Source organism: Ctenocephalides felis, unplaced genomic scaffold (assembly GCF_003426905.1).
Source record: "Ctenocephalides felis isolate EL2017-DRISC unplaced genomic scaffold, ASM342690v1 CF-g0.4_SCAFFOLD_01492, whole genome shotgun sequence".
Classification (NCBI taxonomy): Eukaryota; Metazoa; Arthropoda; class Insecta; order Siphonaptera; family Pulicidae; genus Ctenocephalides; species Ctenocephalides felis.
This window is the reverse complement of record NW_020537646.1, coordinates 46,225,105-46,242,301: the sequence shown is the minus strand read 5'-3', so window position 1 is coordinate 46,242,301 and position 17,197 is coordinate 46,225,105. Positions and strand designations below refer to the sequence as shown.

The 17,197-nt window shown below is 30.1% G+C and overlaps 2 protein-coding genes across 5 annotated transcripts in view; both read right to left on the bottom strand.

Annotated features, from left to right (window-relative positions):
- LOC113371478 (protein ECT2-like) overlaps positions 1 to 17,197 on the bottom strand; it is a 365,352-nt gene that overhangs the window by 231,820 nt on the left and 116,335 nt on the right. The gene's annotated exons all lie outside the window — the stretch shown is intronic.
- LOC113371479 (formin-binding protein 1-like) overlaps positions 1 to 17,197 on the bottom strand; it is an 80,124-nt gene that overhangs the window by 15,957 nt on the left and 46,970 nt on the right. The window lies entirely within an intron of this gene.

The following is a 17,197-nucleotide window of genomic DNA, read 5'->3' as shown; positions in this document are numbered from 1 at the left end:
TGTTTTTATTAATCTTATAAAAAAGGTCTATATTTTTTTCACTCTTAAGCTAATTATAGGGATAAGAGTAAACTAAATATGTAAACTATTCAAAATAAATGTGTTATTTGTATGAAACAAGTATTTATTCTTATTTAATTTTTTTGTACATTTTATATTACTTTTTTTATTATTCTACTATTCAAGATTTAGGCACTAGGTAAGTACAATTGAACTCATTACTGAAACTTTTTTATATGATCAAATATATTCACAAGTATTATTTGATGCATATAATTTTTGTTAGATAAATTTTTCCATTAGCTAGTGGAAAAAACTGCTGGAACTTCTCGTATGGTAATTTCAAATTTTTTAAAAATTTAAAATTTTGAAAATAACAGATTTTTGAAAAATTTGAAATTTTTGAAAAAATCGAATTTTTGGAAAAAATTGCATCTTTTTAATTTCTTTTAAATTTTTTTTTGAATATATTGAAATTCGTTGAAAATTTTGAAACCCATTTATGCCGGTTGATTCATACAAAAATGTTGAGGACATTTGTTTGAACTTTGTGAGCAACTTTAAACATTATACGGAACCAACAAAAATAAAGAAAATATTATACTTAATATTGAAATCTCTATTTCTGTTTTTCTTTCTGGATCTCCGAAACCGCTGAACCTGCCTTCAATTCAAAATTTAATCATTAAAATAAAATGTTTTTGAATCATCCCCCATGAAGAAAAATACGAATGTTGTTTGAATCATTCAAATCGGTTGACGCGTGATCTCAAGATGGTGGATAAAAAATTGTATACGAACAGACACGCACACCAATCTATTTTTTTTTTAAGATATTCTAAAATGTTCAGATATCTTTAAAGCATAAACATATGCAAATATTTTCAATTACGATTTATTTGCGATTACTATAATATAATTTACCCTGCGAGAGTTAAATATTAATTTCCTAAAATGTGATACCATGTATTTGGCAATCGATTATAGATTATAAAAAAATAATACTTTTTTATCGAATATAAGATAAATACTATGTTACTATAACGAAAATAAGATATTCGAATATGTAACACATATTCAAAAATATGCGCCGCAACTAAAATATAAAATTCTATTTAAATCGGACCCTTTAAATTCTTTATCATTTAATCACACCGAAATCCAAACTTCTAATTCATATGTTTAAAACAATGAGTAAAGGGTCAAAATTATTGCACATTTTCATTTAAAATCATAATCATAAGAACACAAATTCGAATTCTTTCATTGAATATTTTTTGACGCCCGCCCTGGATACAAAAGTGGAAAGCAATTGGACTCGCAGCAATCAACTAAAACACATATGACGCATCCAATATGATGCTGAATTAAAGAATTGGGGAAAAAGTCAGCGGTTCACCCTGTGAGGGGTGCCGAATAGCACGCGCACTTCGAACACGTCATTCTACCGCAAACATTCCAGATTACGGCAGAGTGAATTTTATTACAACGCGATATTGAATGCACTTCGAAAGGTGAAAGTAACAGTACTAGTATTATGCGTTACAGATACCGGCAAATGTATGTATCGACGATAAATATTTCATACTACCGGTGTTATAAACGATTATATTCATTCCACATCTTAACGTTTCATGTTAAGAATAAAATACGGGGTGCTATTGTATTGTGAACAAAATGTCAACTTTCTTACTTCAAGAGCTAATTGATTGGAAATCCAAACTAAAAATGTGGGGTAAAAGCAATTTTTTCATGCTACCACCAAAAATTATTTTGGGTTATATTATTATCATAAATTATTAAACAATATGTTATTGGATTATCATTCTAACTTTGAAATAGAGCAGAAAAATACGTAATAGCATTTTTATTAACTTCCCGTAGGGTAGTTAGGGATCGTTCAAGTATTACATAAGCAAACTTAAGTACAATTATTTACCCCCCCCCTTCCCCCTATGTCAGCAAAAGTAAGCGAAGCTGTCACCAAAATGTCACCCAAAATAAGGAATCAATAACCCCCCGCCCCCCTATAGTAACGGGCCGAAAATCGAAAATGAAAATGTTGCCATAACTTCACGTTTTGAAGGTTTTTGAACATTTAGACATACCTCAGAAAAAATTGATGTGTGTGTATGTGGGTGTGTGTGTGTGTGTTTTATAGTGGTTTAGAAGTGGTGATAAGTTTTAGGCAAAGGCGGGCCCAGCCGTTTCAAAGATACGAAGCTAAACGTACAAAAAATGGCAGTTTTTGAGAGAACTAAGCACCCGATTTGAATGATTCAAAAAACTTTCCGCTTGTGTTGACGAAACAATGGCTTTCGGAAAAAAAATTAATTATTTTTTTTCAATTTTTTTTGTATATCAAAAATAATTCAGATTTTAATTGTAATTCTGACTTAAGTTCTAATATACTTTAAACAAATATTTTCAACTTTGCAATTTAGTTTATATAATTCTTATAAATATTAGACGATGTTACAGTATTTATTTATAATAATCTATTTGAAAACATTTAATATTCCTCGGGTATTTCGTCACGGTACGGGAAGTTCCAGCAATTTGCCTTAAGGCACAATGCCATACACATCACTAGTTTTATTTTTTAAATGCGCGAGTAGTAACTTTTGGCAGCATATATATAAAATAAAATATTTAACTTATTTATTGCTCTAATACACTTGCTAAACTAGATTTATTCATTATTGATTAAAATTCGTATAGTAAAGATATGCAATAAAAATTCCACATTGCGCTTCTTGCTTCATTTTTTTTTATTTAATAAAATGTCTTTTTATTAATGTTTAATAAATATGAAAAGCTTAAGTTCAAATTAATTTGCATACATGATAAAAATTAATGAATGTATTGTCCTTTTATGTTTGAACCCATTACATCTTTGGAAAAAAGATGCTTACTTGCGGTCGGATGTTATAATTCTCAGGAAGTGCAAAAAATGGTCATTCGCTTTTTGGAGAAAGCGAATCAATTTATTTTAATGATTCAAAAATATTCGATTAGCGTTGACAGTGAGAATAATCGACAAGTTTTTAGTAAAGGCAGACCCAGCGCTTCTAAAATACATAATGTATTATAATACAAAACGCGGGTGGTTAAATAGATATTTTTTATAGAGATTGTAACAATATGCATAATCTTTGTTACAAAGTTTGAAATTTTTACCAATATCTATATATATAAACTGAATATTTATTGAACGATATGACATAATTATTAGTCCAAATTTTTATCTATTTATGCCGATCTTAACATATAGAAATTTGTTTCAAAAAATTTGATTACAGATTTATAACTTAAACTCATCAAATTTTATATAAAAAATGCGTAGTGGATGAAAAGAATAAACTGTTGGATTTTGACTTAAAGCAAGTTGTAAAAACTTGCCTCAACAATATGGGTTAATAATTGACATAGTCTTTACGAAATTTAACTCCATTTCAAATTGTGACGACAATGAATATTGGAATGTCCCATTATCCCGAACTTGAATGTTCACAATTAAGCCATTCCTAGTAGACCTATAATATTTTAGACAATTTGTAAAGATCATAAACTCATAATCAAAATCGCAAAAACGAGTTCAACAATTAATAGCGAAAAAACAGTCCAGTCAATTTTTCACTAAAAACTAAGTAGCATGATTCCTCCCAACTAATTTTGATCAGTTTTTCAAACGGATATTGAATTATTACATTATAATTAACTTCCCGTAGGGTAAGTTATAGTAATCGTCCAAAAATCGAAATCAAAAATTTTTACATTTCTCGACGTTTTGAAGGTTTCTGAACATTTTGGCATACCTCAGAAAAAATAGATGTGTGTGTGTGTGTGTGTGTGTGTGTGTGTTTTTGTATGTCCGCGTTTTTTCGTCCACGTTTTCGGGCGCACGGATCAACCGATTTGAATGGTTTAAAAAACATTCGATTCCTATTGATAGGGAGATGTGCTGATTAGTTTTTGGCAAAGGCAGGTCTAGCCGTTACGGAGATATGGAGCAAAGAGTGCAAAAAATAGAAAGCGAATTTTTGAGAGAACGGATCAACCGATTTGAATGGTTTAAAAAACATTCGATTCCTATTGATAGGGAGATGAGCTGATTAGTTTTTGGCAAAGGTAGGCCCAGAGGTTTCGGAGTTACAGAGCTAAATTTAAAAAAAAATGGCTGTTTTTGAGAGAACTAAGCGTCCGATTTAAATGATTCAAAAAACTTTCTGCTTTTTTCAACAAAACAATTGATTTTGGAAAAAAAAATTTTTTGTTTCTAATTTTTTTTCAAAAATTTTTTTTTGTAATTTTGGACTAAAAATTCAAAAAATCACCCAAGCTAAGCACAGTCTAAGCGCCACTCTGGTAGAAATGTTTACGCAAGTGCGTTTAGACTGTTTGTGTACTGGAGCACTTTTCCAATTTTGTGAAAATTATTGAAAAATGTGAAAATGCCGCCAAACTGAGCACAGTATAAGTGAAAATGTCGCACAGAATTATTTGCAAATGCGTTCAGACTGTGACTATGCGAGAGCACTTTTTCAATTTTGTGTAAATTTGGCAACTATTTTTTTTTTTGGAATTTGATTCGAAATGGAATGACGATTGTTAATGTTCTGGAGATCATAAATTGATTTATTTATAATTAACTTTCCATAGGGTAAGTAATCGCAAAAAAATCGAAAATGAAAATTTTTATATATCTTCACGTTTCAGAGGTTTCGGAATATGTTGGCATACCTTGGAGAAAATTGATGTATGTGTGTGTGTATGTGTGTGTGTATGTGTGTGTGCGTGCATGTGTGTGTGTTCGGATACAAATTTTCGTCGACGATTTCGGGAACACGGATAAAGCAATTTGAATAATTCAAAAAACATTCTAGCCGTTCCGAAGATATGGGGCAAAAAGGGCCAAAAACGGTAACTTAGTTTTTAAGAGAACGGAGCATTCGATTTGTATAGTTCAAAAAACATTTTACTTGTATTAACAAGATGAAGATTTGATCAAATTTTCATGAAGATAGGACTAGCGGTTTCGGGAGTCTAGTAAAAAAAACTAAAAAAAAATAACATTTGGCGGTCAACAATAATCATTAGACATTAGACATATGCATATCAAATTATCAGATATTTTATTGAGATTTTTACAATAAGTATAAGTTTTGTTTACATTCCTATGGGTTCCGTACCATTGTTTTTCTGTTAGACAGCGACGCGGCGCTTACGCGCTTTATATTTTGTCTCTATGCAGTTAAAGCAGTACGATTGCTTTGAAAAAAAGTTCAGATCCTTCCAAATATATCAAAATGAAGATAACATTTTTTCCAAAAAAAATTTTTATAAAAAAATTGTTTAAAAATTTTTTTTTTAAAAAAAATTTTATTTTCAAAAAAAGTAATTTTTTGTCCAATTTAAATTTCTAAAAATCTTATTTTTTTGAAGTAAAATTTTTTCAAAAATGTTAATCGTTTTTAAAAAAAATAATAATTTTGGTACGGGAAGTTCCAGCAATTTGCCTCAAGGCACGATGCCTTAATTGCCTTAAGACAGAATTCCACTTACAGCTAGTTTACAGTTATTAACTTCCCGAAGGAGAAGTTTATGTTTTCATCAAAAAATCCGATTCGCTAATTTTATGTTTTCTCGACGTTTCAAGCCATTCTGAATCGAATGAGACCAAATTTGAAAAAAGTATGTGTGTGGTGTGTGTGTGTATGTGTGTGTTGTGTGTGTGTGTTTTTGAACCGTATCGATTTTTGTTTTCTCCAAAACGGATGGACCGATTTCAAAAATTTAAAAGCCATTCGATGTATCTCGAAGAGGACTATCGTTTCTGAGTTTTGTGCGGCGACAAGCCGGGCCGTTTCTTTGTAAATTGCAGAAAAATGAAAAATTTTTCGTCCACGTTTTAGCCCGCAATTCTGAATCGATTTCGAAAATTCAAAAACCATTCGATAGATATTAGTTGGGAATCGTGCTGATTAGTTTTTGGTAGAGATCGGCCGGGCCGTTTTCTTATAATAAAGTTTAAAAAAAAAAAAAATCGACGATTTTTATGATTATTTTTTTGACGGTAGATACCATAGTCTTCTAGATCATACTAAAATATTACGGCTCTACGACAACTCGTTTAGCTTTAAAAATTCGTCAAAGTTTGCAAAAATTAGTATGGTCTTTTTGGCATTTGTCAAAATTAGAATTTTCATCGACGTTTTCTCAAAAACGCCTGAACCGATTTCAGATATTTAAAAAGCATTTGATGTATCTCGATGAGGATTATCGTTTCTCAGTTTTGTGCGACGATCGGCCGAACCGTTTCTTTGTAATTTGGAAAAAAGTGTTTTAACATTTCGTCCACCATTTACGCCCATCCTACCGAACCGATTTTAAAAAATCAAAAAACTGTTCGAAAGATATTAGTTGGGAATGGTGCTGATTAGTTTTAGGTGAAAATCTACCGAGCCGTTTTCTTGCAATTAACTGTTGAAAAAAAGTGTTAAATTTTCGTCCACATTTACGCCCATCCTACCGAACCGATTTTAAAAAATCAAAAACTGTTCGAAAGATATTAGTTGGGAATGGTGCTGATTAGTTTTAGGTGAAAATCTACCGAGCCGTTTTCTTGCAATTAACTGTTGAAAAAAAATGTTAAACTTTCGTCCACATTTACGCTCATCCTACCGAACCGATTTTAAAAAATCAAAAACTGTTCGAAAGATATTAGTTGGGAAAATATAAATATATATATAAATTTCTAAAAATTTACTTTTAGAAAATACTCCGAGTTAATCTGTTTGTTTGTTTTTAATTATGTGTAATAAATCCACTCGGAATAATTTTAATCACTCATAAATTAATTTAGTTTTTATTGATTAAGTCGATTATTTTCTCATATCGGGAAGTTCATGTAACTTGCCTCAAGGCTAAATACCAAACCAACTAGTTACAATTTATTTTACAGCTTTCTAAAAAAATTTAAAAAAATTGTTCGGCCAATCAACTTATATATTAAAGTGTGTCCTTATGGAACACGAGTTTCAAAATCGGTTTAGCCGTTTATGGAAAATACATGTTGAGGAAACGTCAAATTTTGGCTTTGACCATCACACCTACTCACATATGCAAAGATACTTTTTCCAATTTTATTGTCAAAACTGGAAAAACATTTCTGTCAACTTGAGCTGACAAAAATACAAAATTAGCAAATCAAATTTCCTGACGAAAATTTAAAATTCTCCTTCGGAAAATTAAAAAACCGATGAACTAACCTTAGTTTTCCAGCGTATTCGTTCTCGATGGCACATCTGTCCCGCAAGAAGTGTCCATAACGTTCCAGAAAGTCGATGCCCTTGAGCGTGTGTGCCGATAGATTGTCGTACTGATCCTGCAATCAAAATAATTTTATTATTCAATCACATACATCGATAAACAAAAATATAATTTGATCTATAAATTTTGTTCAGCTAGAGTGTATAGAAATAAATGTTCAAAATGATTATTTCACCTTTGAAATATGCTATACGAATAGATTATAGAGTAAATTATTTTGCCAAGGCAAATTATCTGGAACATCCCGTACCGTAGTAAAGCATTCGAATATTAAATTATTTTAAATAGATTATTATAAATACTGTAAATTTCATTATTCTTATTCGAATGACAAAATATAAGAGCTGATAAATTAGACGACGACGCTTATATATGTTTACATGAATAGTAAATGAACAAAACTTAATTCCTGAACTAACCGTTTCTTCACAAGCAAAACTTTTTTGAATAATTCGAAAAGGAAGCTTTGTTCTCTCAAAAACTACCATTTTTTACACTTTTAGCTCTTTATCTCTGAAATGGCTGGTCTTTGCCAAAAACTAATAACCACGCCTTCTCTTCATAACAAATTGGATGATTTGTGAATCATTCAAATCGGATGCTCTGTTCTCTCAAAAACCCAATTTCCATTTTCTGAAACGGCTGGACCGAAATTTTCCAAAAACTAATCAGCACGTCTCTCTATCAACGGGAATCGATTGCTTTTTGAGTATTTCAAATCGGTTGATCCATGCTCCCGAAAACGTGGGCAAAAAATGTGGGTAAAATATTTGAATTATTAAAATATTCAAATGCTGGTAGTTACAGCTATACTTAAGTGAATATAATATTCAAATAGATTTACAGTTAATTTTCAACACCGAGAAGAAAAGACATTTATGTTGTGTTGAAAAATTAAGATAAAATTTTCAAGATTGTTTTTATATTTGACAATACAAAATTGTATATAAGTACTTTGAAGTTGGCAGTAGTTGTTAAAATGTACCTATGTTATATATAGTGATCTGTAAGTATAAAATCAACGTAACACGGACAAGCGATATTTTGCACGTTGCTTCACTGTTTATTTGTCCTTGAGCATTGGCATCTTCATGAACAATATTCTTACAGACGTAAAAAACGGCGTATCAACACAACGGCTCTTATTTTTTTTAAGAAAAAATATAAAAGCACTACGAACTCTTTTCGTATTATATCGCAATTAGTTAAGTTATATTACAGCCCAATAACAACTGTTATAGAATTGTTAAAATATTAAATTAGAGCCCAGACATATATTACAGTCCAAACCTCAACTTTTTTTTTTTTTTTATTAACTCTTTTATTTACAACTGTCCAGTATAGGACATTCAGTAAATTTAATGGATTTACAATAGTCCGCCGAAAAGGTACATTGTATACTACTTTGACTTGTTGGAAAAAACAACTCAGTAGTTGTTTTTTCGATATAAAATTTACAATATTTACTTATTAAATAATTTCTTATAAATAATGATTAAGTTATTTCCATTTTTTCTCAGGAGATTTGATTGCTTAAATCCAGTGGCGCTTTTCTTTTCAACCTTCTACGAAACCTCAACTATTATAAGATTTTTTAAATAATAGTAAAAAATTATTTGATACTAGTTCGATATAAAATAAACTAAATTATGGTTCTACCTTTCTTCTGATTTTCGTAATTTGAAAGCAAAAGGCTATTTATAAGAGTTTAATGACTGTTTGCGCAGGTATGCAGTTCAATGAATCGTTGCTTTAAATATAGAATTAAAAGCAGTAAAACATGATCATATTCCTCTATAGTTCACTTTGCTTGACCGACTGTGATCTCGTGATATTGATTTTAAATGTTCAATATTTACTCTGCTTCGACGGAGCAATGAATTGATACACGCTTTGTTTGATTTGTTAGAAAAGCTAAGAAAACTATTTTCAATAGTCTGAGTGCCCCAGACCTTAACCTCAAGCCGAAATGGGGTGATTAACTATCCTGAAAAAAATTAGAATGAAAAATATCTCACTTTGGAACTTATTAGCTTTTAAGTGCAACTAAGAGCATTGATGAAATTATAACTACTTTTCGGTTATTGTAAATATCATTTAAAATTTGGAACCGAAACCGAAAAGATCATTTCTAGAACCACAGTCAAAAGTAAAACAAGCATTAAGACTTTTGTTGAACCATTATTTTAAAAATTTTAAAACTGTCGACCTATCTTTGAGAAAAAAATGTATTAAAGTGTGTTAATTTCAATCATTCATAAGTAGACACATTTACTCAGGATTGTGAAGTGGTAAAGTACTAATACTAATTTTATTGATAAGAAGATAATTTTAGAAATATTCGAGTGAAAAAACCATAAATGATGCTTAGTTGCTGACAAATAAAAAGGTAGATATTTTTTGCGTTTTTACGTGTAAGGCCATGTACACCCAAACAACAAAATATCTTACCTACATGCATGCCAAACTGGTAACATATTTTATAAAATACGCGAATATTCGTAAAAAATAGTATACAAATGGACCGACAAGGGCCAACAAAACTACAATCATAGAATTCTTATCGTGCTTATAGTATGCTAATGGATATAAAATGCGTTTTAACCTTTAGTAACTGACAATGAGCCAAGTCACGAGCAAAAATGTGTACAAAGTATGTAGCACGATATTTTAATGTAGAACGTTGAATAGAATATGACATAAAAATTGCATGGGATTTTCTTTGAAATGAAATAAAAGGACAGACTGTTATCAGCAACAAGAACAAGATATTACAGCGACCAACTTATCAAATGCGGGCACCGTAGAATAATGAAAGTGTACCAATTTCCAAGCAGCTACGCATTACAAATTACTTTGTGCATACCAGAGAAATGCCCGACGTGTTTTGAAGTGCGTTTAATGATCATGCCGTGAATAGCATTAGTGATTCCTTCGTAAATAAGTTCGTTTTTCCAGGACTTTTGATTTCTGGTAAACACTTATCATACCAAATATATGGTCGACTGGATAACTTCTGCTGGAAGTTATAAACTAAATGCTTAAAATAATTACAAATTGACGTGTCATTAACCCGAATCGACAATACTGATAATGTATAATCAGTAAATTTGTTGACGCATATGTGTTTTGGACTTTTTGTGTGGGTGACATTTCTCTCAAATACTACAAGCACAAAGGAGAATATGAAACATGATAACAAGGCTATATATATATATATATATATATATAATAAATGAATTAATCTGCATAACGAATGCATCAAAACAATATAAAGGTTAATGCTTCATTGTATCAAAATCATTTAATATAAAAGATACGAATCGAACTCCATACTTTAGAGCTCTGCATACAAACACCTCCATTTTTGCTATTATCTATTATGCAATTTATAATATTAGTTCCAGTCATAATATAAAAAAATATATATGCAAATGTTTCTAAATGAGCAAATATTTATATTTTTTATAGCATTTAGAAATGACATATTTGAGATGAGAAGCGATGGTTCTAAATCGAAGGCCCTCATTTAAAATTTTGTAACACAAATAAAGTAAGACATTGCGATTTTTTTAAACTAACTTGTACGACCTGTTGATACAAATATTAGACCAATAAACTAATTGAAATATGTAATTTATACTAAATGATAGAAAATTCTAATTTAATAGAGAATAATAATTTTAAAATTATTGACTAAAACTAAGAAATTGACATTAGCGTTTTCATCAGCAATTTTCTTTCAAAGCTTTATATTTTTTACAGAATCGAACAAAACAAAATTCACTAAATGCTACAAAGAACCGGTTGAACTGATGTTTGCAGAAAATACCATTCAAGAAGAAGATTAATAAAGTTTATGAATAAAATTGTGATCAAATCAATTGAAAAAATGAAATTATTGAATCCACTTCAAACCATTTATCAAAAATTAATTAAGATGATTTTCCAAGTGAATTCAATGAATACATTGTCGCAATCTATTTATGGTTTTTTATTAAAATATTGGTTGTGAATCATGAAGGGACTCTGTTTGAGCAAATGATTACAACAAACTTTTGTAATCGGTAAAATCATTTTCAAAAAAACGTCGAGTACAGACGAAAATTACGTTCATAAACCCATACATTCTTTCTCCAACTTTCGTGTCAAAAATTATATTAGCAAATCGAATTATGTATATCTACACAAATATAAAAATAACTAATACAAAAACAGACAAGTTCATTATTTTTTCCTTAATTTTCCTATTGTCTCCGAAGTTACATAAAAATTCGGCTGCTTAGAAATTGCACGAATTGTAATATAAATTTATATAATTTTCTGTTTTGAGTCGAATTACATATCTTGCACATGAATGCAATAAATATGCATATGTCAATCAAGATTTCATTCAAATATACCACGATAAAAGATTACTGATCTAGTTAATTGAATGCAGAAAATTTGAGAAAGTGATTAGAAGAGTAGAAAAAGTAAAGAAAAAAGTAGCAGATAGTTTAAACTATGAACTAGATGTTTAAATTTGTAATAGGAATGGTAATATTATCACTTGATTTTATTGTTTTCATTTAAATTTAATAATGAAACAGCAGAAATCTTTGAATAATTCTTATATTGAGGATAAAAATAAATTTGGATAGTAGTAATTAGAACATCCCGTTAATAATTGCCCGTTCAAAAGATTCCTAAATTAATTTTATTTTAACATTAGATGAAGTAAAAAAAAAAATTCATTAATTTTGAATGAAATTAAGGCTTTAATTACTATAGTTAGAATGATCCGATTTAGATCAAATATACACCGTTTTGTTCGATAACTTGTTGTCTTTTTTTTGAACTCATATAAATTTAACGCATATCATTACGTGCCTCTCATATAAACCCTCGTTTTTTTCGGCAAATAATTGAGACTGTAGATTTTTACAAGCCTCTCCCTTGAAGTGAATTTTTCATCAGCAAAACGGTAGCCATGGACAGGTAATCTAATAAAATAGATGCATACAATCTTCCAATCAAGTTCCCGCAGCTCTTTTGGCGAGTCACTATCGATGTGTGTTTTCAGGTGTTTTCCTGATGGAACACAATACCTCTCCTATTGGCCAAATTTGCCCGCTTCTGGGCAATTGATTCATTTAGAGTTTTAGACGGTTCAATCGTTGACCATACAGTTCCCCCCAGTTAAGAGTTTTGCAATAGGAGATCATCTCACAGTATATAAGTCCCTGCTAAACCCACCAAACCCCAATCCTGGCTTGGCCACCATTTCTGCCCAATCACCGCGATTTGATCACGACAGTTTTCGCTTCACGTTGCCGCAAAAGATTCACTTTTCATCACCAGTCACCTCCTGCTTCAAAAAATCAAGCGATTTTCTTGATATTTGCAGATGAAAATTCGGTGCAGAAGATTTTCGTGTAGCATGCATACATCGAGTTTTATTTAGTTTCTAGCGCTATTCAAATGGTGCCAAACAGTCTTAAGCTCTTAGGCAATCGAAATCGACTTACATGATGGTTGGACTCCATGATTTTGTCGACATTTTCGACAATTGCGACAACCATATTTGCGCATAATTGGCTGTTACAGTATCAGGACCATAAACTTTATTCACATTTTCAGCCTTCTTGTGCTTTGCCTTTATCGAACAAAAAGTGTAAAATATAGAGTATTTTCTCTTTGCTTGCGTCCATTTTTGACGCGCGCTCGAACAAAACTGAGTCCATCAATTATAAAAACGTTTTTTTAGTACTAATCTCATCTTCCTAACGCCGCCTGGTTGCAACTCATTCGGACTTATACAACGCGAAATTTTAACAGTGTTTTCCATAAACTTTTTAAAATGCACAATTGAAAGAAATATCTATAAATTCATTTTCATGGATTGCAAAAACAAGGGACAGAACTATTTCATATTGTTATATAATACAAGCTATCAACAACTCAAAGAAATTTTAAATCAAACGAAATTAATTACGTAGTCTTCTCTACAAGTTTGAACTAATATATTGTTGATGAAATTTTTCATCGACATATTGTTGAAATAGCTTATCGCTAACTGAAAATATGTTTAAAATTTCTTTTCATTGTTTCCATATAATTTACTCTACATTAAAATCTAACGTAGGCACTAGACATTTAATTTTGGACGTCCGCTACTGTATTTGGAGCGAGCTCGCCACAGTAGCATGGAATGGTGCAAATAAATTAAGGCATAGTACTAAAAATAAACAGCACAAAGAGCAGATGACTAACACCACGCCGATCGTTATTTGTTGAAACAATGAAGAACAAAAAAATATCGACTTCTTGATTTGTTGGTTTTACAACAATTACATAATTGTAACAAAGCAGTATTGTAAATATTATTTAAATATTGACGCAATATAATTATAGTATTGAGAAAAATAATAAAAAATTAAATAGTTCTGTCGCTCTTTTTTTTTATTATTGAGAGTACATATAATTCAACATTCATATTATAAATACAATCTATCAGTTGGTAGTGGATATTGAAAATCATAACAAGGGAAAAAAGGGAGAATAATGAAAGTATTAAATAAATAAATAAATCATAATTAAATAATAATAATAAATAATAACTATAAGTAACTTGTGTGGAACATTTTCTCTGCATAACAGAAAAAAATATGTTCTTCGGCTGACTGGACTAATTGTATTTCAGGATTTGCACGTCCGTCCAATTTATCTTGAAAAATTGAGCTTCTGCTTTTAATAATCTCCGCCACTGTGGGCATTTTTAACCCTCCGTCGGTCGGATTTTTTCACCTTCGAACTGTCGGAGTGGTCTGGTTGGACCACCATTCATTTTACATGCATTTATATGGGATAAATGAGTTTTTGGTTTCTTATATATTAACGATTATTAGTAGTAAATATTTATAATTTGTATTTTTTCTTTTTTTACTGTCTTTTGCATGTGTTGAGCTTGCTTATAATAAAAAATATATATATTATATTATATTATATAAAAAAAATCTAAGAATATAAAAAAATCGTTGATTTTTTTATATTTTTATTTTTATTTTATATCAATGAATTATATTTATTCTTCTTCGGCTCCTTCGAAATGAATGTGAAATTCAAATGAAAACGAAAAATGAGGTGCGTCGCCTTTGAAATGAGCTGTAAAATTCAAGTTGAAAATATAATTTCACTACAGGTTTGCCAAAAAAAATTTCGAACGCAGTACGGGTAGAAAAATTGTTGATAATGTGCGCAATACTCATCCGATTTTCAATGTTTGCGATGACCAATAAGTTTGGTAGGTTTTCAAGGAACTCTCGTCGTGAAAATACTAACATTCATGTTACAACACATAGCAAAGAATATATAAAATGCAGTTTGAATAGAAAATACCAGAAAAAAGACAAATTACTGGTTTATATATATCAAAAAGCGTATATTTCATACAAAATGTATGGCTGGTCTAGACAGACCACTCCGACCGTTCGAAGTATAAAAAAGTTAATATCCTTATAATTATCCTTCTGTACATTATTTCGTCCTGATTTTTTCATTGATCGACAGCTAATAAAATTTTAGGAAAAGTCAAGAAATTTCAAGTTGATAGGATTACTAGAAGTATTTTTTTTTTAATTGAAGTCGAAAAAAGTCTGGCCAGACCACGCCGACCGACGGAGGGTTAAGTCTCTATGTATCATATTGTTGATAAACCATAGAGCGTAAATTTAAAACGGAGATAGAATTTATAAAATTGAAAGGTGCATTAAATCTAGATAATAGTGTAGATCTTTGAAAATATTTTGAATAAAATTAATTACATATTAATTAAAATATCTCCATTCGTTACTCTAACGCCAGTGATAATAAAGTTTAGTTATGAAAATTTGGCCATATTTATAAATAAAATCATTAAAACAAAAATAAGTCACATTTTGAAATTAAAATTTACAATCATCATTGCGATAAAGTTGACCATACCAAACTCAATTATTATTTAGCCAGTCAGGTCGAAAGCATTCTCGTCAATTCATGATTGTATGTAAATTTCATATAGATTGTAGTGAAAAATGTACATTTTGAAAAGAAAGTCCATGAAAAAACTTAGCTCTAGTAGTAACAATTATAAAGTAGTCTTATCCTACGAAATTGGTCGTACACAAAACAACTTTGACGACAAATATCCATGCAGAAAAATGTAGATAACCGTTAACTATTTTCACTTTGGCGAAAGCCTATTACATATACCAAGCGACAGTTATATGATTTAGGCGAAACGCCAAAATACTGGTTTGCAGTAATGATTTAGAAAGACAAATTTCATGTATTGCGGAAAAAATAAGATACAAACATATATCAACAATCTAATTTATTATCGAAGCTTAAATAACTAATTTTATTTATTCATTCGAATACTCTCCCTTCCATCAGAATCAAAATCGATCGTGAAAAAATGAAAAAATATATTTACAAGTTGTAATAAAAATTTACATATTGCATAATTTATAGATATAGCACTCATACGGCTATTATATATATATATATATATCTATATATATATATATATTATTGCTATCTAAATTTCAGAAATTCTGAAAATAATTAAAAATTTGCTTCTGTTTTCTCTACATATATTCAATCTTCGGGGACCGCTTTTATTACATTGATTATTGTATACAGATATATGACTTCTACATAGCATTAATTTAGATACATCATACAATACGTTAAAGTAAATAAATTTAATTAAGAAATTTATATCTATAAATATTATACGACAGGATATAGTCATGATTAAAAATTATTAGTAGGCCGCCGGAACCATCTCTGATAAGCCAGTGTAAATACTAAATACCATAAGTAATTTTGTTTGTGTAAAGAAGATAACTCATTCTGAAATTAATAATCTGAATGTAATTTTACCTTTAAAGCCGTATTTTTGCAGGTAGAGATAAAATTCCTCAAAGAGAAAAGGAAATAGCATAAAATTTGGTATCGATATGTTTGCATACCTATCGGCGTATCTTTAAATTTTATACAGAAATTACGGCGAAACTAATTCAAAACGTGCCATAAACATAAATTTACAGATACTAGATAAAGCCGATAGAGTAAAAGTAATAGCAACATAATTCAAAATTTTCAAATTAGCTTATTTATGCATATATACTCTTCTATACTATAGCAGAAGCAATAAGAAAAGCACTGGGAAAATTCTACTCATTGTTGTTCATTTATTATAATTAACTTCTCGTAGGGTAAGTTATAGTAATCGTCCAAGTTTTCAGAGGTTTTTGGACATTTTGGCATACCTAAGAAAAAATTGATGTATGTGTGTTTGTATGTATATGTATGGATAGATACAATATTTCGTCCACCTTTTCAAAAGCACGCATCAACCGACTTGAATTAATTAAAAACCAGTCGATTGCTGATAATAAGAAGATGTGCTAAGTAGTTTTTTGGCAAAAGGGCGCAAAAAATGATAATTAAGTTTTTGAGAGAACCGAGCGTGTTACCAAAGCAATCGTACTGCGTGGCTGTTTTAGAAAAGAAATATCGAAGCGCGTAAGCGCCGCGTCGACGGGTAAACATTGGTATGGTATGAAACCCATAGAAATGTTAACAATTTGATGTGCATATGTCTAACAACATTTTTGACCACCAACTAGCGTATTTTATTACTTTTTTATTAGATCGCCGAACGAAATCATTCTTCATTTTGTTAATACAAGTAAAAATTTTTGAATTATTGAAATCCAATGCTCCGTTCTCTCAAAAACTGAATTACCACTTTCGGCACTTTTTGCCCGGTATCTTCGAAACGGATAGATTTGCCTTTGGCAAAAAACTAATCAGCACGTCTCCTCATCAATAGGAA